Source organism: Dipodomys merriami, unplaced genomic scaffold, assembly GCF_024711535.1.
Source record: "Dipodomys merriami isolate MVZ:Mamm:240054 unplaced genomic scaffold, mDipMer1.0.p SCAF_487, whole genome shotgun sequence".
Taxonomy (NCBI): Eukaryota; Metazoa; Chordata; class Mammalia; order Rodentia; family Heteromyidae; genus Dipodomys; species Dipodomys merriami.
In genome coordinates this window covers 501,538-526,332 of record NW_027206054.1, presented here as the reverse complement: position 1 = coordinate 526,332, position 24,795 = coordinate 501,538, and the positions used below count along the sequence as shown (strand labels likewise).

At 41.8% G+C, this 24,795-nt stretch overlaps 1 protein-coding gene across 2 annotated transcripts in view; it reads left to right on the top strand.

Moving 5' to 3' along the window:
* LOC138809143 (E3 ubiquitin-protein ligase MARCHF3) overlaps nt 1–24,795 on the top strand; it is a 152,150-nt gene that overhangs the window by 113,949 nt on the left and 13,406 nt on the right. The gene's annotated exons all lie outside the window — the stretch shown is intronic.

Below are 24,795 nucleotides of genomic sequence, written 5' to 3'. Positions count from 1 at the left end.
GTCTTACAGAGTTTCCTGCCGAGGCTGGCTTCAAAGCATGGTCCTCAGATCTCAGCCTCCTAAGTAGCTAGGATTAAAGGTGTGAGCCACTGGCAAGTGGCAATAATCTCTTTTCATTATTTTTCTTTATTTTATTTTTTTCTAGATTATAGGTCTTGAACTCAGGGCCTAGGCACTGTCCCTGAGCTTTTTCTCTCAAGGATAGCACTCTACCACTTTGAACCATGGTGTCACTTATGGTTTTCTGGTGGTTAATTGGAGATAAGAATCTCATGGACTTTCCTGCCCAAGCTGGCTTTGAACTTCGATCCTTAGATCTCAACCTCCTGAGTAGCTAGGATTACAAGCATGAGCCACTGGTACCCGGATGGAATTTCTTTTCTTAAAAGGCAGTCTGTCAGTAACCCCTTTGTATAACACCTTAATAATAATAAAATCATATATTTTTTGAAAAGGCCATCTGTCTACCCAGTCATTAAAATCATAGGACACACACACACACATACACACACACACACACACACACACACACACACACACACACACACACACACACACACACACACACACGGCAGAACATTTTTTGTGTTTCCAGAGACACAGAATTCATATTTAGACCCAAGAGCTACTGTGGTATTAATCAAAAGAATTGGGAAGTGGGAAATATCAGACTCTTCTGTTTCTTCTACTGTCAAATTCTACTAGTCAATTAAAAACTGGATATTTATAAAAATAAACAAATATTTTTAACATATTGTGGGGTAGAGCTATTAGGAAGGGACTAAGACATCTGTAACTGTAACTCCTCTGTATATCACTACTACAATAAAATTAATTTTTTAAAAAGGCAAAAAAGAAAAAGAAAAGGACTAAGATATTGGGCCTGCAATCTAGACTTACAAATTATATCCATATTCTGGCAGCTACCCCAGCGACACCTATAGTTAGAACTGGAACTAGAAATCAAAAAACCTACTTGGAGACCAATTAAATGTGTGGTGCCAAGGCACTGACAGTTCTGGAGCACTCTGTATGCACATTCTCTTGGTTTTGACCTTGAAGATTTGATCAGGACTCCAAATAGGAGCCAAATGGCACAAAATTTATTTGACCTATCCCAACAGACTCTATACTTTTCTTAAGACTCTGCATCAAGTGATCTTAATTTAGCCATCTTACCACCAACATCTACTTTTAAAAATTCGTATTTGTAGAGTGCCTGTCAGGAGTGCCTGGCCCTGGGCCAGATTCCCTGAGATTTAACATTTCACAACGCCCCTGGAGAAGGGGAAATTTAATGAACTAACAAACGAGATAATTTCCCAAGCTCAATGGCAAAAGTTAAAAGGAGCCTACTTCTTTCCAGAAACATCTTGGAATCTCCCCAATTTGATATTGCAGCTTCCCTTAAGAGAGCTGGCTTCCCAGAGTGAGAAAATCCTGCCCTTGAATGGATTCTACCCAATAGTCTTCTTGACTGCCATCTTCCAGAAAGAAACTTTCATTTGGGCGTGGTAAAAATCCCTTGTATATTCACATACTAGATAACAAAAAAGAGAGGACTATTCATGTCTGTGCACATGCATATATGTGTACACACACCTTGGTTTTTCTAATATCATGTATGTGTCAAATCACTGGGTAAACCTTTCTGATTGTAGAGAAGGTAACATGTACCTACACACAGAAGCTTCTTCAAAGTTGCCGATGTCCAGTCACAGCCTGTCTCCAGAGTCTCAGGCCACTGTCATTAAACCAGGAAATAGGGCAAATGACCTTGAGAATGTGTGAGGTGCTCTACAAGATTTAGGGCCTCGCTGACACAGACTTCACCCAAACAGTCACCGCTGGTGAAATTTTCATTGCACAAATGGAATGTGACAATTTTCAGAGTTAATGATGATTGAACAAGTTGAAAGTGAAAGGCAACTCTTCTCAGGCAGAGAGAGGCTGGTTGTTTGATCATCCTGGGGCGAAATGAACTTGCTGTTTGACCACAAGCAATAAAAAGTTGTCTTTGGTTTCTCAGCTGGAGGACAAATGAGAACCAGGTGTGGGCAGATTTTTAAACAAATGACATTACTAATTGACTTTTCGCCTCTTAGCAAAGGACAGGCTTACTCATAGTGAGAAGTGCTCCTCAAGAATATTACCTTAGGATAAACAAGCATCTTTTTTTTTTTTTTTTTTTGGTCTATCAGCCAAATCTGCCTGTTTGGGTTAAGGATTAGGAGGAACTTTGCTACTTTATTTCTCATTTCTACTCTTTTAATTGCTTTAATCATTACTTTGTTTACTAGTTGGCTCAGCCTTCTCATTAAAGCAGAAAAATTCCATAGCGTTTAATTTTAAAATCGATGTGACAATAACAGCCCTTGCTGCTGCAGGAAGCAGTTTTAAAAGTCATTTGTAAATTTTATTCGTCAGCAACTAGATGCGAGCATCGGTAGGAATTACTTCCACACCTCAGTCTGGCACTTTGCAGTAACCCCTGTCAGTCCTTCCTGGAACACAATTCTCCAATCCGCCTTCATTCCCTGTTCCCAAAGCACTGCATGATTTCCCTCCCTCTGCAGCCAGCAGTCCGGGGTTCTTTTCAACCATTCAAGAACCCAGGGCTGATCCATGCACACAAGCTGCTGTATGAAGTCTTTCTCCCCTCCCCCGCCCCCCACCACATGGGTGATTTTCTACTACCCATAGTGGCCAAAGCAATGCACCGATTTTTATTAGGACCTCCTAACTGGAAATCACCTCCCCACTTTGCCACTGACCATCTGTGTGGCCATCTGTGTCACTTGGCTCAGTTTTTCTAAACTTCACTTCAGAAGGAGGTGAGCAAGAAGCTTTGCTTTGCATGACATCTTTCCACCTCTATAAAGCTAAAAGTTCTTATGTTAAACATACACACATACACACACACACAATAAACACACTCCAGCCAGATACCTACTATAATTGCAGGTACTCAAACAGGCTGAGATCAAACCCAGGCAGAAAAAGCCATGAGATACCATCTTCAAAATAACCAATAAAAGCAGGCTGGAGTTATAACTGAAGAGATATAACACCAGCCATGAACAAGCAAGCTGAAAACGCATGAGGTCCTGAGTTCAAACCCTGGTACCAGCAAAACACACAAACACACACACACACAAACACACACACACACATACACACACACACACACACACACACACACACACAGGACTGGAGAAGTAGCTCAATAATAGAGAAGTTTACCTAGCTTTTTTTTAAATTTCAGTCTCTAGCACTGCCCAAAAAAATCATTCTATACTTCAAATGGATTTATTATATTGCCTGTAACTTGTATCTCAATACGTTAATTTTCTGGTGTGCATATTTGTATCTGTCTGCTTACCTATCTACCTCTTTATCTGTCTCACCTACCTAGCAACATGCCCAGACTTAGTCTTTTAGACTAATTTTCTGGATGCATTGCAGATTTTATACCTTAAATATTTTCTTGCTGCAATGTGAACCAATAAAACCAGGGCCAGTTTCAACCCAAGAGAACTACATTGCAGTCATCTAGTTTAGTCAAATGTAGATGAATTTCTGCCATCGTGGAGCTGATGTAAATCTCATAAGGTCTGTGACCAATCATGCAAAGCTGGGAAGGGAAGCATTCCAATGAACAGAGCAAAAAGAACAGTTCTAACACATAAGCACTGCGTATCTCCATAGCTAGCACTTGTCTTATGAAGCCTGCATGGAAAATGTGGCCAAAGGCAATTTGTAAGATGGATTACCCCCAAGAATAATGACCCACTAGCACATAGTAAATAGATATCCAGTAACCATAAAAGGATTCACTGAATGACTGGCCTGGGTGGTTTTATGGTCTCCTGCCTGCTCATTTTTAGTTTTCCTCATTTCTCTCTGTAAGGTGAACTCTTACACCATTCTTTTATAACAAAGGGTAAAATACAGCAAGCTAATGAAAGGACTCGGATTGGTTGCCCAGAATGTGGATGTGGACTGCAGTCTCTGCCGTGATTGCTGTTCGAGTTGACCAATGTGCCACAGAAGTCCATCTCAGTCTGTGCAGAGAGCCTGACACATCAGTTTTTAGTGGCAAGACTTCCCTAGGACACATAGATACCTGCCATGTCCACCCTTGCCCACAGAGCTCATGATGAAGTTAGAGATCAGCTCAACAACATTGTGATTAAAATGAAACCGTCGGGAAGTAGTAGAAATGTGATGGGGAAAAATAAAACTTTCTAAGGCCTGCTTTTCTCTGATCAGAGACATGGTGATTTTTCACAGAGGAAGTGATTAGGTTTTCGTATTTCTATTCCCTTTACCCAGACACAGCTGATTGCTAAGAATTGTATGAACAATTTAAAACTGTTCCCTGTGAGGCAGAAGTTTAGCTAAATTGAAACTGAGAAGTGTTTTCACACATATCAGTTACCCGGAATAATAGGATGTAAAACTAGGAGGATGAGGATTAGAGATTTTTTCAAACTTTTTTTTTTAATCTATAAATCCTTTTCTTTTAAGTCATTAAAGGAAAAGGATTTGAAAGTGTGCCTTAGATTCAGTGTAATCTCCAACCACACAGCAGGGAGAAACGACACAGAGCAGGGAGAACCACACACAGAGAAACCACTTTGTACCTCAGCACTTGCTCTTTGATAGATTCATTTAGCTCTAAACCTGACTTGGACACATACCATATGGATCTCTTAGTCTAGTGTGTCTTGGCCTTATTTGGTTTTTAAGCAAAAAGCATTAGAATTTTGTGCCAGAGCATTCACTTTCATCAGCAAACACCTCCAGCAGCGGGGTAATTAGGAAGACCATACCGTCAACTGACTTGCAGAGATTCTCAGGTGAAAAAAAAAAAGTCACCATTCTATTTCTCATAGGAAGGCATCCAGGCCTTCCAACCAGTGAGTGAGGTATCTGAAGTCGTAGTATGTGATCGCTGAGTTCTATTAGGTTTGTACCTTTTTTTAACACTAAGGAGCTTGAATGCTATATTCCAGTGGTATACACACAAGTCCCCCTGACATTGCTTTTTGACCACACACACACACACACACACACACACACACACACACACACTGCCTTCACTTGCTTGTCTCACCTGCCCTTTGAAAACTTGCTCCTATCCTTAAGAGTTCTCTGTGCATTTCCTTATTAACCTCTTTCTTTCAAGGTGTTCTAGACTAAACCTAGTTGATCTTCTTGCTGTCCTGTCCCGACATTACAAGTAAGCTGAAAGGACTGATACAAAATCACAAATGAAATGAACCTCTAGGAGACACTGTTGTACCTGCATGGACAGTGGTGAGCAGGCAAAAGTTATTCTACCTTGCATTTGAATATTCTTTGATTCCAACCAAGTATTTCCTTGACCTTCCATCCAACCACCTGCTCCCCATGGACTGCTGACCACATCCATGCCAATGGTTGAGATGACATTTCTGATGATGGAACTCCAGCAATCCTGATCCTGAAGTTGCTCAGCCTTGAGTCTTTCTCGGCTTTGCTGGCTAATTTGGCAGTTGCTTCGTTACTTAAAGCTTAGCTACAAAGAAGCTGTTTTAAGGTATCTATTAAATTCACAGCTTGCTTCATTAAAAATCACTTCATTAAAAAAGCAAACCAACCGAAATGTTCCCATGGCCATGCCAGATGGAAGTGAGCTAACTGCTCAGCGCCTGTGCTTTCAACCCATCCACTGCTAGAAAAGGATTAATTTGGAGGGAAAAATCCAATTCCCTGCATTAAAAAGAATGACACAAGAAGATGCTGTTATTTAAATTGTACTGATACTTGCAGTGAACTTGGCTTGGAATTCGTACTAGAACCCACATTCTCGAGAGGATCTGTTTCCCTATGAGTAGCTATTCCTTTTGTGAACCCATCTGACAACTTCTGCAAGCAGGCAGAAACACCAAGAATTGTTCTGCGTGACTTTATTTTTGTTGTTCTCTGTTTCAAAAAATAGGAGGCTGAGGAATAGCCTAAGTGGGTGTGTATCCCCCGCACCCGAATTAAAAAACCGTTAGCATTTTGTGAGCAGCACACCTATTCTAAAGCAACCTCTGTGACAGAGAGAAAATGTCTTTGTCTTTACTAATTCATCCTTAAGTATTCTTGGATAGGAGAAAAACACAGCATAGCTAAGCATTAGACACCATCTTGAAAGATTCTGGATTCTTGGCTAAGTCCAATTATAAGAGAACAAGTAGCACAGCAATCATTGGCTGCCAGGGATGGGAGGGAGTCCACAGGAGCTGGGGTAGTGGAGGTGAAGGCGTCCCTGTGCCACTGGGAGGAGAGCTTTGTAAAGGAGAGTCTGAGCGGAGACAGTGAAATGTCACTGAATGACTCCAGCTGGTTATTGTCATTCTCCTGAATCCTGCTGAAATAACAAGCCACAATTAACTCGTGGGAATTGCTTTATGCAAGGTACAAGGTGCTGGGTAGAATCAAAAGGGGACATAAATTGCAGAAGGCCTGGGCAGATTTCCCAGGCAGACAGATATAGAATATGCAGTGTGCTCGCCACCAGCCCTCCGTGTGCCTCCTGAGTTTGAAGTGTCAGCAACTGACTTTGAACTCCCAAGGAGGAATACCTAGTTTTAAAGAAATAGGCCTGGAACTACAGTGAATGGTACATGATTATGGTTAAATGCCGACTAGTGGGTGGTTGTTATTATCAACAGATGAGTATTGTAATTTGTGTAGCCATAAATGAACGAGGTAGAGAATATCTTCTGTTAAGCAGTGGGAAGTCGGCGGTCCTTCTGTCACAGAAACGCCATGCTACACACAGTTTGGTACTTAGAGCTTCATTTTCCAGAGCACACTCTGATCTTGACTCCAGTATGGTGGCCTTAATTAATTTACTTTCAATCCATCCATTTTTATCTTGAAGACATGAGACCATGAATTTTCTTTTCTTTTCTGGTAGTAGTGGGGCGTGAATTCAAGGCCTCCTGCTTGCTAGGCAGACACTCTACCTCTTGAGCCATTCCTTTGGTCCCCAAACTACAGTTTTGCTTTTCTTAAATTGTGTTTACCCAGCTCCTAAACAGAGGGAAAGTATGGCATGTGATGCACTTTATATATTCATCTTATTCCAACATCGCAATAACCAAGACATTATCTCATTTTATAAATTAGTGAGCTGTGACTCAAAGGCATTTGGCCATTCTTCTAAGGTCTTAGTCTCAGGACCACAGAAGTGAAGGCAGAAGAATCTAGGTCTCTGGCTCCAGAGTCTACATTGTTCCAGCCATACCTGGTCTATTTGTCTAATGGGGCTGTAATAACAAAATATTCTAACCAGAGCAGCTTTTAAACTATGATAAACTCACAGTGCCATGATGGTCAGGTTCATCCAAGCTGCAGATTTCAAGCTTCTTCCCATATCCTCGCATGACAGAAGGAGACAGGTAGCTGTCTTGGGTCTCTCTTTTGTTCTTTTTTTTTTTCTTTTCTTTCCTTTCCCAGTACTGGGGCTTGTGAACTCAGGGTGTGGGCACTGTCCCTGAGCTTCTTTTGCTCAACACTAGCTCTCTACCATTTGAGCCACAGCGCCACTTCCAGCTCTTTCTGTTCATGTGGTACTGAGGAATTGAACTCAGGGCTTCATGCATGCTAGGCAAGCACTCTACCACTAAACCACATTCCTGGCCTCAGGTCTCTCTCTCTCTTTTTTTCTTTTAATAAGAGCACTAACCCCAAGCATGAGGACTTTGTCCTGGTTACCTAATCACTTTTGAAAGACTCCAGCTCCAAATACTCTTTTTTATTTAAATTTTATTGTGAAGGTGATGTACAGAGAGGTTACAGTTATGTAAGTCGGGTAATGAGTACATTTGTTTTTGAAGTGTCACCCCTCCATTTTCTCCCACTGCCCCCAACTCCCCTCTCCCCAGGTTGTAAAGTTCTTTCTCCAACACAGTGTCTAGTGAGTAATACTGCTGAATTAGTTCACCCTTTGTCCCACCATTTCCTTGATTCCCCTTCCCCTCCCCAAATCAGATAAACTTATATACAAGACAAAGGGTACAGAATTCAAAAACAGTGACAAAAGGGAATAAACTAAAAAGGGAGAAAAAAAAGAAAAAAGGAATAACAAGAGACTTGAGATTTCAAACTATGAACCTTCAAGATACATTCATTCCACAGCACTCAGATTCTTCCTTTGGCTATTGACATGCACATGTGCGCACACTCAGAGCTGAGGACCTTTTTCCCAAGAACTAGCCTTTCCACAGGCTGAGATATAATTCAGAAAGAGGAGTTTTGAAGACTGAGTGTGTAACTCAGCAGTAGAGTGCCTATCTGGCATGTGTGAGGCCCCTGGTTCAATTTCTAGGAGTGCAAAATGCAAGATAAAAAACAGAGAGGAGAGTAATACAATTATGATTAATGCTTTTGTTTCCTCTTAGCACTTAATTTGTTTATTAAATCCAGACTTGTTAGGGATGAGGAACGGATGAATAGATGGAGTAGGGACAGTTTTTAGAGTACTGAAACTAATTTGATATGATGGCATAACGTTAACACACTGAGCTTGAACTCTAGTGTAAGCTGTGGACCTTAAGTTAATGATGACATATCAGTGTAGGTTCACCAATTACAACCCCTGTGCTGTTCTGTAGGGGTTGTTGATAGTGACTGATACTGAAGGTAGGGTAGGGATATACTGGACCTCTCTACTTTTCATTCTGTTTTGTTACGAAACAAAGTGTAAAATCTATTTTTAGGAGAGAGACTATTATGTGCCTGTGTGTGAGAGAGAAACAGAGACAGAGAGAGCTAGTACTGGGCTTCAATTTAAGATTTCTGGCCCTCATTGACATTCTACCACTTGAGCCACAGCACCACTTTCAGCTTTTTGGTGGTTAATTAGAGATAAAAGTCTCATAGACTTTCCTTCCCAGACTGGCTTTGAACTGTGATCCTCAGATCTCAGCCGCCAGAATAGCTAGGATTGCAGGCATAAGCCACCAATGTCTGGCTATACAGTCTATTATTTTTAATCCCAGTATGTTCCAGATTGAGTATGACAATAGCAGAGTGGCCTTTCTTCTCTGTCTCTTCATACTCTATGGTAACTGAGAAACAAAACTTTTGGCTACCCACCCTGAGAAAAGCCACAAAATGTTGCTCTTAATTCCCAGGAAACTTCACATAAGTTTTTGTCTTTCTTCTCATCTAGTTACTTCTTGTATTTTTGAGTCTTCATTTCACTAAGTCCTTATATCACCAATTTCTTCTGAGGTTTCTTTCAAAGGAGAACTTTACTAGCAAGTCTAGTAAATGCAAAAGTATTAAGAGCCTTGTCTCTCCACTCACGAATGGTTGTGCTGGTAGTCCTTCAAACTGTGGCAGAACACATGTGTGAATTATATTTTATTAGGCACCGGTGGCTCACGCCTGTAATCCTAGCTACCCAGGAAGCTGAGATCTGAGGATCGACGTTCAAAGCCAACCTGGGCAGGAAACTCCATGAGACTCTTATTTCCAATTAACCACCAGAAAACTGGAATTGGCACTGTGGCTCAAGTGGTAGAGCGCTCGCCTTGAGCTGAAGAGCTAAGGGACAGCGCCCAGGCCCAGAGTTCAAGCCCTATGACCTACCAAAGGAAAAGAAAAAAGAAAAAAAAAAAAGCTCTCATTGAGATTATTGGCATTTTTCCTTGAATTGCTTGTATAACTGTCTCCATTAGTTGCTACAGTTCTATTGACAGGTGCAGCAAATTGGGTCAAGGTAAGAAAAGACCCCATCAGATCTTCAGGCTTGGCCTTTGGTCTTTGCTTTTTTGTTTTTGTTTTTGTTTTTTGTTGGTTATGGGGATTGAACTCAGGGCCTGCATGCTGTCCCTGAGCTCTTTTGCTCAAGGCTAGTGCTCTACTATTTTGAGCCACTGCTCCACTTTTTGAATGGTTAATTGGACATAAGAAATACACAGAGCCTTTTGTGCCCAAGCTGGCTTCAAACCACAATCTTCAGATCTCAGCCTCCTAAGTAGGTAAAATTACAGGCATGATCCACCAATATCCTTCTCCTTCTTTGTTTTTTGCTGCAAATATATTTCCACCCATGCCTCAATTGCCTTCCTGCACTGTTGAAGAGATGAGTCTGTGTGAGATTGTAAGAGATAAAAACTGTTTCTTACTTGGTGCCAGTGGCTCAGGCCTCTAATTCTAACCACTCAGGAGGCAGAGATCTGAGAACAGAAGCTTGAATCCACCCTGGGCAAACAGATCCATGAGACTCTTACTGCCATTTAGCCAGCAAAAAGCTGGAAGGGGAGGTGTGGCTCAAATGATAGAGAGCCAGACTTGAATTAAAAAAGCTAAGCAAGCGGGCGCTGGTGGCTCACGCCTGTAATCCTAGCTACTCAGGAGGCTGAGATCTGAGGATCGCGGTTCAAAGCCAGCCGCCAGCCTGGGCAAGGAGAGACCGTGAGACTCCTATCTCCAATAAACCACCAGAAAACCGGAAGTGGCGCTGTAGCTCAAGTGGTAGAGCACTCGCCTTGAGCTGAAGAGCTGAGGGACAGCGCCCAGGCCCAGAGTTCAAGCCCCACGACCGACGAAAAAAAAAAAAAAAAAGCTAAGCAAAAGTGAGAGGCCTGAGTTCAAGCCCCCATATCAGTACCAAAAAAAAACTCCTCATTACAGTTATACAAATTACAATTATACAAATAATTCAAGGAAATGACAGAAGGATATATTTGAAATGTAGTGAATATGTTAGCAGAGAATTGTGATGTGTGTGAATATCATAAAAGAAAGGGGAAAGGATTTTAAGTGTTTGGCTTGAAATTTGAAAAAAATAAGTTTAATTCTTATATATGTCATGTACAAACGTGTAAAAGGATCTGTTTGTGAAGAGTAAAGTCAGAGTAAGAGAAAGAAAAGTAAACTCTACTCTGTCATGACTTCACCTCCAGCAATAGGAAGTTGGAACAAGTAGTGGGCTTCAAAATCTCTTTAGGTTCTGAGGGAAAATGACTAATAGAGTTTATACGAAATGCTGGCTAGTAGACACAGCAGGAAAGTTGTAAAATAGAATTTATAGACATCTAAATACTTCAATCAGGGAAGAATCAGTAAAAGCAGAAATTGGGAGATGAAGAGAAAATTGTCACTATATGGTAGAAAAAATCATGTAGTTCCTCTACACTGTCTGCCTACTTCGACTCATTTGCTGTGTATATTACATACCTAGTGGGGATGGAGAAAAGTCCTACAAGATAGGATAAGAAATGGCTCCCATACTTTTCTAACATTAGCTCATCTGCTTAACATTTATGGTTTTAATGTTAAATCCCAGAAGTCATTCACTTGACAGAATAAATACATGTATACAGGTGTGCCTGTTGTATATCTGAATAAAAATATAGCCTAACGCATATAATGGAATTTATGCAAAATGAAAGGTTTCTTTAGGGAAATTTATTGTAGGAACTTCAGATGTTTTTAACAATGAATATTCTAGTCTAATTTTTATTCCTTTTTATTTTTTGTGGTTGTGAGGATTGAACTCTGGTTTATGTTTACTAGCAAACACTCTTTGTCACTTGAGCCATTCCTTATGTTCTAGTCTCAGATTTTTTTTTTTTTTTTTTTTTTTGGCCATTGTGGGGCCTGAACTCTGGGTCTGTGTGCCATCCCTGAGCTCTTCAGCTCAAGGCTAGCATCTACCACTTGAGCCACAGCTCCACTTCCGGTTTTTTCTATTTATGTAGTGCTGAGGAATTAAAGCCAGGGCCTCATGCATGCAAGGCAAGCACTCTACCACTGAGCCACCTTCCCAGTCCCTAGTCTCAGAATTTTTTAACAGAGTTATTGAGATATGAGGGGTGGAGATACTGGGGTTTTGAATTCCATACCTCTTACTTGCTAAATAGGTGTTCTACCACTTGGGATGTTCTACCACACACCTCAGCCTTTTATCTAGCTATAACTCACATACAATTATTCTCCATTTAGTATGAACTGATTCAGTAGCACTTAGTTTATTCACAGAGTTCTATAACCATCAACAAAATCGACTTTAGGTCATTTACATCACCTCAAAAAGAATCTTCACACACCTCAGACTCCATTCTGAAGTCTTCCATCCCTGCCCTGTACCCAGCCTGAGCAACCACTAATCTATTTTCAATCTCTATCAGTTTACCTGTTCAGCCATTTCATATGAATGGCTTATTTGACATAGCATAGCATTTGCAAGGTCAGGTCTAGATTTTATAGGAAATTTATCTTAGCTTTCCTTGCTATAGTTACACCTTTTATAAAGTTTATGATTCCTCCTATTTGTTTCACATACCCTCCCCTCCTTTCCTGTTCCTACTGGTTGTCATTTCCTGAGGCCTTAACTGTACCACTGTTTTGGACACTTTAATGCCCTCCTGTTCATAAAAAGAGTATTTTAAAAATTAGGAAACTGGTGCTGGAGACCAGTGGTTTCCGCCCCTCTCGGAACTTGACTTTCCCCCTGTCACAGTTCAAATGATGGGAGCCTGTTTACTTTTTACTCTCCTATTTTGTGGAAATCATTGGTACATTGATTTTTTTTATATTATCTAAACCTTTGCCAGTATGAGTCCTTTTTTCCCTTTAAGCCTAGTAATTTAGTTATGTTCTTATTCTACAATACTCTATCCTAGATTTCATCTTTTTAATCTCACATTTTGTGCCCTACTTTCGTTATTTTTAATTTTGGGGGTGGTTAGGGGCTAAGCAGAAATGGTGGTTCTCAGAAGGCAATCAAATCTTCTCAAATTCATCAAAACTTGACAATTTAGACTGGATCAAAGAGTATCCCAAGACACCATAGGAAAATATTCCAGAACAATGCTTTTTGCCTTGCTCTGAGTCTCAGATAACAGTGAAGGATATCCAAGAAGTCCAGAGGCCCATTGAAGGTAAAGGGATGGACATAAAGTGAGAACTCTTTAATCTAGATTTGGTGAAGTGAATGAAAGGCACATCTGAAATCTTAAAAGTAATGAGCAGCTTAGACATTGTGAACATTGAAATGCATACGTATTCCAAATTTCTTGTATGATGATCGGCTTTCTTTGAAATTCAAGGAAAATAAGGTACCATCACACTCGCAATTCACGATCTTCCTTTCTCTTTCCTTTTCCTTCCCTTCCTTTTCCCTTCCCCTTCCCTGCTCTCCTCAAGTGAACCTTTGGGCGGTTCCAACCCCATTGTAGGCTAGGACATGTCTAATGCCAGCAAGGTTAGCCAGTTCCTCCTAAATACCTATGTCATTTTTGGACAACAGAGCATTGAATTCTCCTCTTTCTCCTATATTCCAGTTTAGGCTCTTATTTCTATACGATCCTGGTACCTTCACCCCTTAATGTTTGCTTCTGTGGGAAGTAATTATTCAAAAGCATAGACAGCTGGAATCTAACAACAGGGGAGCAGAGAGGGCATTAGTACTGTCAACCTTACAACCTAGAGAGCAATGAGAACCAAGGAAAAGCAAAGAAGGTATTAGAGAAATGGAGGCTGAGTTTCTAAAGTACCACACAATAGTACAGTGCCTGAGTACCTGTCTGGCAAGCAGGCACTGAGGCACTGAGTTCAAATCTCAGTCTTCCAAAAAATAAAATACTACACAAGTTGGATTTGGTATGGATCATACCTGTGATTCTAGCATTCAGGAGGCTGAGAAAGGAGGATCACAAGTTCAAGCCTGGTCTACATAGGGAGACTGAATCATTATTTTTTTTAAATGACACAGTATGAATCAATTATTTCCAAAGTAAATAATTTCAGTTTTTGGTACTGTGTATCTTATTAGCTATTTTTTCTAGAAATTGTATTTTCTTGTTCTCCATCCCCTCTTAATGGTTTGATTGTTTTTTTCTTATTGTGAACATACTGTACAGAGGGGTTACAATTACATGGGCAAGATAATGAGTACATTTCTTATCAAGCATTGTAGCCTCCTCCTTTGTTTACCCTTCACATCCCTTCCCAGCCTCCCCCCACCCCTCCCAAATGGTTTGATTGTTTATTTCCTCTTATGTTTCTGGCTTTACATTGATCACATATGCCATGTAATTCTACAGTATCTTCTTATACTTCAGATGATATAAAATAATTTGAGATGATTCATGTTTTGCTTATATCTGAAGTTGCAACTGAACATAATTTTTTTTTCATCTGATCCTGCTATGCTACTAATCTTATCTTTGGGAATTTTGGAACCATTAGTATAAATGTGTGTGGCAGCTGGTTGTAATGGAGCTCACCTATACAGACAGGGGGGAGGAAGAGTTTAGAGGATCACAAGTTGCAGGCCAGCCTGACTTATATAGCAAAGCTCTATGTCAAAAGAGGAGGAAGGGGGAGGGGGAGAGGAGGAGGAGGAGGTGGAGGAGAGGAGGAAGAAGAGAATGAGGAGGAAGAGGAGGAGAATGTGGCACAAGGGCCAAACTAAAATGTCCCAGACACAAATATAAAATTTATGGCACCTTATAGCCCATTAATTAGCTTATTGGCCTACTTTCTCCAGGGAGTGTCACAAATCTCCTGAACGTCCTTGAATATGACTTACAATTCAGCCAAATCCCAGCTGTGAATGCCAGAGCAACTCCTATGAATGTGCACAGAGCAAAATGTACTGTAGTGAACTAGATGAGAAGATTCTGGGTGAATCACCTTCTGTATGTCGGTAGCTCTGTTATATTTATCTGAATTCTGCCCAAAGCAGTTCTATGGTTTGAAAGAATTTGTTTACTCCTTCAGCTAATATTTACAAAGCATAGATATTTTAGGAACTGGGATGTAGCTGTGGACAGGCCAGATGAATGTCATGTTGTAAGAGAGCTTACCTGCTCAGAAGAAAGGCATAGAATAAACAAGAAAGTAAAGCAAAGCTGGCTTCAAGCTCCTAGGGTACTGGATACCTGGGTGAGGATGTGTATGGAGGTTTGGGAAGGCCCCACTGAAGAACGGTGGTGAGTGGAGGTATAAACCATGAATGAGAAGGAGCCAGGCATGCATGAAGGCATCTGGGCAAAGGGTCAGCCACCCCTTAGGCCGAAGACAGGAACTGGTTTGGTATTAACGAAACAGGAAGAAACACTGCCCAGAGAGCATGAGAATCCAGGAGCTGGACTTGAGTTGCTGAACCTTTCTGTCGTGGATCCTCTGGAGCTCTGTGGAAGCCCTAGTTTTTTTTTTATTGCATTTTAAAAAATACATAAGAATGCAAAGGAAGCCGGGCACTGGTGGCTCACTTCTGTAATTCTAGCTACTCAGGAAGCTGAGATCTGAGGGTTAAGGTTCAAAGCCAGCGCAGGCAGGAAAGTCCATGAGATCCTTATCTCCAGTTAACCACCAGAAAACCAGAAGTGGTGCTGTGGCTCAAGTGGTAGAGTGGTTTGCCCTTGAGCTGAAGAACTCAGGGACAGTGCCCAGGCCCAGATTTCAAGCCCCACAGCTAACCCAAAAAAAAAAAAAAAAATACAAAGGAAGTGAATTACATTAAAAGACAAAGTTGCAATATAGAATGTAAGTGCTTCTTTATTAGCACATCATTCTAAAGTGGATCTAATAATTACCATTGAAGTGGCAATATTCAAAATATCGGCAGCAGTTATACTATACTCTAAAGTGTCTGTGATTTTTCTGTTGATGACAGTCACAGATACTGCTCATGCCACTGAGACTACTTATATAACATAACAGAGTGATCACCTTCAACTAAAAAGAATTTATTTATGCTGGGCATTTGTGGCCTGTCATCCTGTCTACTCAGGAAGCTGAGATCTGAGGATCACAATTCAAAGCCAGTCCAGGCAGGAAAGTCCATGAGACCCTTAGCTCCAATTAACCACCAGAAAACGCTGTGGCTCAAGTGGTACAGTGCTTGCCTTGAGGTGAAAATCTCAGGGACAGCGCCTGGGCCCAGAGTTCAAGCCCCACAAACAACAACAACAACAACAAATTTTTAAGATGTTATCCCCTCCATCCAAAGTCACATAGCCTGTATATCCTGTGAATTTTCCCATGGATCCATTAGAGGTCTGTGGACTCCCAAGGTACCAAAAATACCTAAGGCCACATGGTGCAGAGCTCTGTAGACAATGTGGAATTTTAGGAAAGAAAAGTGGTATGATTGTGCTGCTTTATAGAAATGGACTTTTAGTATTACAGGAATGAAAGAGAAAAAAGTGAGGAGGGTGTTGCATGGCTCAGAGGAAAGACGTGAGGGACTTGGGAAGCAGTGATGTCTAAAACATGGGGCGTGATAGCAAAAACCTGTACCCTGAGCTTTTAGGGGGCTGAGACAACCAGAAATATGAGTATGTGTTTCTGAGGCCAACCTGAGTTACAGAGAGAGTCCTAGACCACCCTGAACTACTTAGTAAGACTGGGTCCGAAAGAGAGAGAGAGAGAAATAGAGAAGAAAGAAATAGAGAAAAGTAGAGAAATAGAAGGGACCTTGGAATATGAAAGGAGTTGCCGATAGATGGGCAGCGGGGGTAGAGGAATAGGTCAACAGAGGAATGAAGATGGAACTACACTGATTTAAAGAACCACCGATTTGGCTTAGTGGGAGAGTGCTTACCTGGCATGCCTGAAGCCCTGGGTTTGATTCCTCAGCACCACATACACAGAAGTGGTGCTGTGGCTCAAGTGATAACATTGCTAGCCTTGAGCAAAAGAAGCTCAGGGACAGTGCCCAGGACTGGCAGAAATAATTTTAAAAACCCCACAGATATTGGTTGCTACATGCTAATGTGGTTCAGTCTGGCAGAGGACGAGGTTTATTGGAGAGTTGGGGGTGGCAGGTGGTGGATCCAGTGTTCCATTTGGACCTTGTAAAGTTTAAGCTGTTTGTTGTCCACATGGGAGACATCAAGTAAGCCTCTGGAGACACAGCCTGGAGCTCAGAGGAGGTTGCCTGACAGATGATCTCATACTTTTAGTGGATGCTGCTGTTCTGAACTGAAGCTGGAACTTAATCGTTCTGTAGTGCTGCTCTGACAATCAGGGAGTCTTTCACCACTCTGTTCAAAGTTATACCTTCCCTACTCCATCCAGGGGGACTCCCACTTTCACATGCAGTGAGATAAAAGCCACACTGCCTTGGGAAAACTACAAGCTATGTCCTGTCCCCTGCTTCCAAGCCTGGGCCTTATCCCCTGCCCAGTGCTGCTTCTCCAACTTCATCCTCCATGGGAGTAGATAAAAATCAGGATCAAGGCCAAGCGCTGATGGTTCATGCCTATAAATCCATCCCACCTATTCAAGAGGCTGAAATCTGAAAAACACAGAAGAAAGCCCATGAGACTCTTAGTGCCAATTAGCCAGAAAAAAGCTGGAAGTGGATCTGTGGCTCAGATAGTAGAATGCCAGTCTTAAGTGAAAAAAAAATGAAGTGACAGTGCCAGGCCCTAAATTCAAGCCCCAGTACTGGCACACACACACACATACACACACACACACACACACACACACACACACACACACACACACACACACACACACACATTCAGGTCAAGATTTCAATGCAAAAGCATGCTAAAGGAAAATTGCTGAAAGACTATTAAGCTGATATGGACACTAGACCATATGTGTATGTATGTATGCACATATGGTATTGTGTGTATGCATATTCCTACGATCAAACAGTCTAAAGTTTGGTATATGCATGTGTGAGACACCGTGATGAAACCCCTTTAAATATTTAACATACTTTTTAACAAAAAAGAAAAGGAAAAAAAAGTCTTAGGCAGAAAGTTTCAAACACTGACTCCTCCACCGCATGACCTTGAAGAAGTAACTTAACCACACTGAGCCTTAACATCCTGTTTCAAACTGGTAATGAAACCACCACCTGGCATTATTAAATTTCATGAAACTCTCTGGCACATGATAGGTATTCAATATAAAATTGTTGTTAAACCAGATTTGTGTGATTTTTGAAGTGGACATTTGGTATTGTATATACTTCTCAAATATTTCAAGGTGATTTTCTTCTAGGAAAAAAAAGTAATTGTATCTAAACTAGTACAAAAGTCCTTGAATAATCTGTTCGATGTCTCATGTTATTTCATGACCTACAGAAGAATAAATAATATTCCACAGTCATTTTTACCTTGGCAAAAGAGCTTGAATAGAAGCTATACGTTTTTCATCTTGCAGCAACAATGCATAGATCTAGTTCTTGGCTCTAAGTCTAGGCTAAAAGCAATGAACTTGACAACCTAGTGTTCACACACCAGCACAATTTCTGCTTCCTAGTCCGTTTAATTAGTCTAACTAATACTGTAAGATCATTCCTGGTCAAGCCTACGGGCTACTCAGTCGTGTGATTATTTTGATTGAGCGTCCACTGTGTTCCAGCTCTGTGCTTAGGTCAAGGCACAGAAGAATGAAGAACAAAGTCCCCCCATCAAGCAGCTTTCCTTGAACCGGGTAGCCGTACAGGGACACAAAAACAGAAGTGGCATCCTTTCCGAGAGTAGTCTACACCCTGCACAAAATGCAGTTGGGGAATGCTCACAGGGGTAAGGGACATTTCCAGTGAAAAGGAGTCTTTGAGCTGAGACTTACATGTTGAGGAGACAGCCTTTGTTTGTAAACACTGAAAATAAAGGGGCAGCTATTAGGAGACCCACTCAGAGGAGGGAAGGGATGAAGTCAGGCCCTTTATTTCCAAAAGGATCGGGCTTCATTCTATACATGGGAGAATTTAGAGCCAAGAAAGCAACATGATTTGCTTTATATTTCTGCAAGTTAACTCTGTCAGTTGTTTGGAAACTAGACTGTAGGGTGACCAGAGTGGGAACAGAGAGGCTGTTGCCTCCAGACAAGAGATGATGGTGAGCCAGACTGGAGTGGTAGCTGTGGGAATGGGGAGAAGTGTGTAGTTGGAGGCCGTCCCAGGAGGGCTCGCTGAAAGCCTGCGGACAGCGAAAGGAAACAGGATACCCAAGCAACAAGGAGAGAGAGGCATTGGCTGATAGGGAGAAGAATTAGAAATAAAGGATTGGGAGGGGTGGTTCTGTGTTAGACAAATGCAGTTAGAACTTTCTATTTCTCCTGTACGTTGTGGTATTGAATATTACATCTGGAAACTTGGGGAGACATCAAGACATGAGTCAGTCCTCTGGTAAGGGTCCTGTGTGGCTCCAGCACCTCAGAGACTCACGGGCAGAATGCAGCGTTCAGACACTTAAAAGACAGATGGGCGTTTGTTTGACTTTGTTCTCTGAGAAGCATGGATTTCATTTCAGTTTTAAATCATACGAACGTCCTAGCTGTTCAGGAGGCTGAGATCAGGGCAGGAAAGATCATGAGACTCTTATTTCCAATTAACCACCCAAAAGACAAAAGTAGAGCTTTGACTCAAGTGATAGAGTGCTACGGTTAACCAAAAAAAAAAAAAACCTCAGGGACAGCACCCAGGTCATGATTCAAGCCCCCCCACACACACACACAAACTGTTATACAAAGAACCTGTCACCCCCTGATCATTACCCTTCCCCTTCCACATTCCATCTCCACAGACAAGTGAGTCAATTCAGTGCAGAATATTCTAGGCTTCCAGAATAAGACTCTTCTCAAATAAGGCAAATGGTTGGTTAATAACTCTGCTGGCCATCAGAGTAAGCAAAGGCGCTCAGAGAAAGTCAGGTGAGTCAATATTGTGAGAACTTGCTTTAATTCCAGTTCCAAAATTTGACATGATTTCCCTCCTATCCATTTCTTTCTTTCTTGTAATGGTTTCTCAATAAGGAGCTGCATGGGAAGAGTATGGTCAAGGAGAATTATTAAGCCAAAAGAGTGCAGTCTGGTTCTGGTGGACAGTTGGCCTGCGGGGTGTCCCATCTACCTTGGACTAAAGCCAATTAACTCAGAGTCAGGAAGATAGAAGCTAATGTCCTGCAGCATCACACCCTTGTGCTTCTACCGTCTAGTCAGGGATTTAACATATTGATGCTGTAATTAAATCAAACCCACAGATAAAGCCACAAGGGCTGCTCATGTCCAGTCATGGTGTCATGGGTGGTAGTCTGCTACTTCATTCCCTCCTCTGTCTCAGCCCCCCACTGCTAATTACAGTGGAGTTTCTCCTTAGTGTGTTGTTGGTTGAACTTTTTTCCAAGAATAGATCAACCTGGTGGTTAGGAATAAGTCACAGAAAAATAGACAGGTCACTACTGGGAATTTCAACAGCATGCTCTTTGTCTACTTCGTGTTTTTGATGGAACCAGAGAACAAGAAGCAGGAAGGATACCCCTAGCTGCCACAGAGCCCCTGGCAGCCCCATGGGTAGGGCTGCCAGGGGAACGCTTCTCAATCACTGGCCTTGGTTTCTAAAATAGACTACTTAACCACCAAGTATAAGCTGACGACTTAGGTTAAGCCAATAGCTCTCCAATAGTGGTATTTTTGCTGCAAACAATATCCAGATGTGGCAGGATGAATTAATTGGTATCTCACACTGAAGGAACTTCAGTAAGTAAATATCCTTTCTTGTACTGGTCAGAACTGTTAAGATATAGTTGTCTTCTCCACACACACCCCCCACCACCCAGCCTCTGCCATGTTCTATTAAAAATAATATAAGCCAGACACTGGCGGCTCATGCTTGTAAGCCTAGCTGTTTATGAAGCTAAGATCTGGGGATCACAGTTTGAAGCTAGCCCAAGCAGGAAAGTCTATAGACTTCTATGAACCAGCAAAAAGTGGGAAGTAGAGCTGTGGTTCAGTTGGTAGAACATCAGCCTTGAGTCAAAAAAAAAAAAGCTAAGGGACAGTGCTCAGGTCCTGAATTTCAGTATCAGATCAGGCATGAACAGAAGAAGGAAAGAAAGAAATGAAATGAAAGAGGGAGAGAGGGAAGGAAGGAAGGAAGGGAGGAAGGAAGGAAGGGAGGAAGGAAGGAAGGAAGGAAGGAAGGAAGGAAGGAAGGAAGGAAGGAAGGAAGGAAGGAAAAAGCACACTGGTTAGCAATACCAGTTTGGGAGCCACACTACCCAGACCAAAGCCAAGAGCAATCTTTTACAAATGAGTTGCCTTCCCTGTGCATCCTTTTCCCTATCTATAAAATCATATTGTTAATAATGATAGCCCTTTCAGTGGTTGTTAAGAAAGCATGAACACATTGATGAAAGTGAACTATACAACTCCTGGGTGGAGATGGGAGGGAGAGAATGGGAGAGAATGAAGGAGCAGATGACACTGTGTGAAAGGAAATGTACTTATTCCCTGATGAATATAAATGTAACCCCTCTGTATATCACCTCTACAGTAATAATAAAGTTAACTTTAAAAAAAGAAAGCATGAATAAGTTATGACATTCTACAAGATAATGCTTGGAGCCAGGTGCTGGTAGCTCATGCCTGTAATCCTAGCTACTCAGAAGATGGAGATTTGAGGATCCCAGTTTCACACTAACCCATGCTGGAAAATCCATACTCTTATCTTCACTTTACCAGCAAATAGTGGAAAATGGAGCTGTGGTTCAAGTGGTAGAGCCTCTGCCTTGAGCAAAAGAAAAGCTCAGGGACAGTGCCTAGGCCCTGCATCCAACTCCCTCCCTCCCCCCACATACACACACAAGATAATGCTTAGCAAATAGGAAGGGTTGAGAAAGACAAGCTATTGTCGTACATGATAGGCACTGTATTAGCACTGCTGTACCAGTGAGGGTCAGCAGGAAGATGCACACACAGACAAGGCTGCCTTTTGCTTCACCTGCCCTTCCTTACTTTCACTGGTCACTTGAATGAGGCACCACCACAAAAGATATATAGTATTCACAATGTGTGATGCGTGTAACTGATGACAGAGTCAAAAGATACATGAGTTAGCCATATAATAGAACAGTAATTGAGGAGATCAACCTTTTGTCTGTTATGAAATAGGGTACCATGCTTGATAATGTATCTAAGATCAAAGGCCCAGAAATTGGACCTCATTTCTTAGGTAAAAGAATTATCATACAATAGAGCAGCAGCCTCACAAAATGTTGTGAAATTATCATGAAAACACCCTAGCCCTCCAAAGAAACATTCAGCTCCAAGAAGAGTGCACCTATATGAAACCACAAAAGGCTAGCACACACATAGCATGCACTCACACTCACAATCACAAGCTCATTCAAAAGGCAAAGGTTAATATGGAAGGAAAGGAACAGAAGATGACTGGATTAAGATGCACCTCTAACTGCCCCCACTCGCTCTCTTAGCAAACTTTCTGCTCCCCAGTATCCAAACCTATGAAATGAGAATTCACAGGATTGTTGAGAAGACTCCATGAGATGAATGCAGTAAGATAAACTCCAACCTCCCGGCACTGAGCTTGCCTCTGCGACCCTTTGAGAAGTGTTTTTACTGCCGCCATTTGCTCTGATAGTAGCTAGACACCAGTGTGTGTATGTTTGTGTGCACATGTGTGTATATGGTAGGTGTGTTATAGACACTGTTTATTCACTTATTTTTACAAATGATCCATGCCCACTTTAGAAAAAAAGAAAGATCCACATAAAACACTTTAAGAACCACTCATGGGCTGGGAAGGTGGCTCAGTGGTAGAGCGCTTGCCTTGCATGCATGAGGCCCTGGGTTCGATTCCTCAGCACCACCTAAGCAAAAAGAAAAAAGCTGGAAGTGGAGCTGTGGCTTAAGTGGTAGAGCGCTAGCCTTGAGCTGAAGAGCTGAGGGACAGTGCCCAGGCCCAGAGTTCAGGCCCCATGACCGGATCCTCCCCTCCCCCCCGCCAAAAAAAAGAACCACTCATAATTTTCCTACCAAAACAAGCCATTGATTTGCCAGGTGTCCATCTAGTCTTTGCCTACATAAATATGCTATATTTATAAATGTCAATTTCTCTGTCTGTGTTATTATAGACTACCTATACGGGAACCATAGAATACATTCTGTCCAGAATTTCTTTTTGCTGTTCAGCAATATATCATGTTTGATAAATAGAAAATGTACAGGATTACCTGAAATGACTCTATGGTATTCTATTTTAAGTCAGTTGTATAATTTATTTAGGGTGTTCCATATTGTAGGGAATTTGAACTATAATCAGATTTTCTATACTTAAGTAAACACCCTTTCTGAATGTGTTTAGGTATTTTGGCAGTGGCCCTTCATTGGCTCAGGGCAAATTTTGTCTCTTGGTGGTAGATGACCAGGGATGTTCTTGCCCAGAGGCCTGCATTTGTCTGAGAAATAAGCAACACTTGGGGTTTGAAAGAAGATAGACTTTACATAATAGTACTGAGGGAGCCCTACCTAAATACAAACCACACCAAGAGGCTTAGCCTCCCCAAAATATTGTTAATAAGGTAGAATGTAGGCAGGGGGTGACTGTGGATATATAAAGCAGCCTGGGAAATCCTCAGAAGATCATATTATAATTTAAAAGGATGAAACTGATCCAGGTATTCACCAATACCTGGTGAATACCTGTAATCCTAGCTACTCAGGAGGCTGAGATCTGAGGATCATGGTACAAAGCCAGCCTAAGCGGAGAGTCCATAAGACTCATCTCCAATGAATCATCCAAAGAGCCAGAGTGGAGCTGTGGCTCAAGTGGTAGAAGATTATTCTCGAGCTGAAAAAGCTCAGGGACAGCACCCAGGCCAAGTTCAACCCTAGGACTAGCAAAAAAAAATTTTTTAAAAGACGAGGGCTGGGAAGGTGGCTCAGTGGTAGATCGCTTGCCTTGCATGCTCAAGGCCCTGGGTTCGATTCCTCAGCACCACATAAGAAAAAGAAAAAAGCCGGAAGTGGAGCTGTGGCTCAAGTAGTAGAGCGCTAGCCTTGAGCTGAAGAGCTGAGGGACAGTGCCCAGGCCCAGAGTTCAGGCCCCATGACCGGGCCCCCCCCAAAAAAAAAAAGATGAAACTGGACACAATTATTTCTATTTTGCATGTTTGTTTTGCTCTTTATGAAGTTATTTTAATGGGAATGCTGAGGATTGAACCAGGGCGTCATGCATAGAATTCATTCAGTCTACCACTGAGCTACACCCCAGGCCCTGTGCATTTGTTTTACATCAGAGTAAATACTGATTTGTAATTACCTCCTTCCAACTCTGAATTATTGCATTAGGCAATGTCAACAACCACAGAGATAAATAAAGTAATAAATTAGTTTTAATAAAATATGTGTAGAATTCTTAAGCAAAAGCAAGGGGAATTACAGTCCAGGAAGTTAGCTATGCACATAGAACTACATAGACAAGTATGTTATCTACCTGTTGTCTTACAATTTTAATTTTCAATTATTTCACTACTAACATGTGAAAATAAGAGTAGACAGACCCTAGAGGATGCCAGTGGCTCAGGCCTGTAACCCTAGCGTACTCAGGAGTCTGAGATCTTAGGAAGGAGGCTTGAAGCCAGCTTGGGCAGCAAAGTCCATGAGACTTTTTTTTTGGTGGTGGTGGGTCTTGAACTCTGGGCTTGGGCGCTATCCCTGCACTCATCATCTCAAGATGAGCACTCTACTGCTTGAGTCACAGCACCACTTCCGGTTTTCTAGTGGTTAATTGGAGATGAGAGTCTCACGTACTTTTCTGCCCGGGCTGGCTTTGAACCGTGATCTTCAGATCTCAGCCTCCTGTGTAACTAGGATTACAGGTGTGAGCCACCAGCACCCGGCTTTCCATGAGACTCTTGTCTCCAATTAACCACCAAAGAGCTAGAAGTAGAGCTCAAATGGTAGGGCACTAGCCTTGAACAAAAAAGCTAAGGAACAGTGCCCTGCCTTGAATTCAAGTCCCAGTAC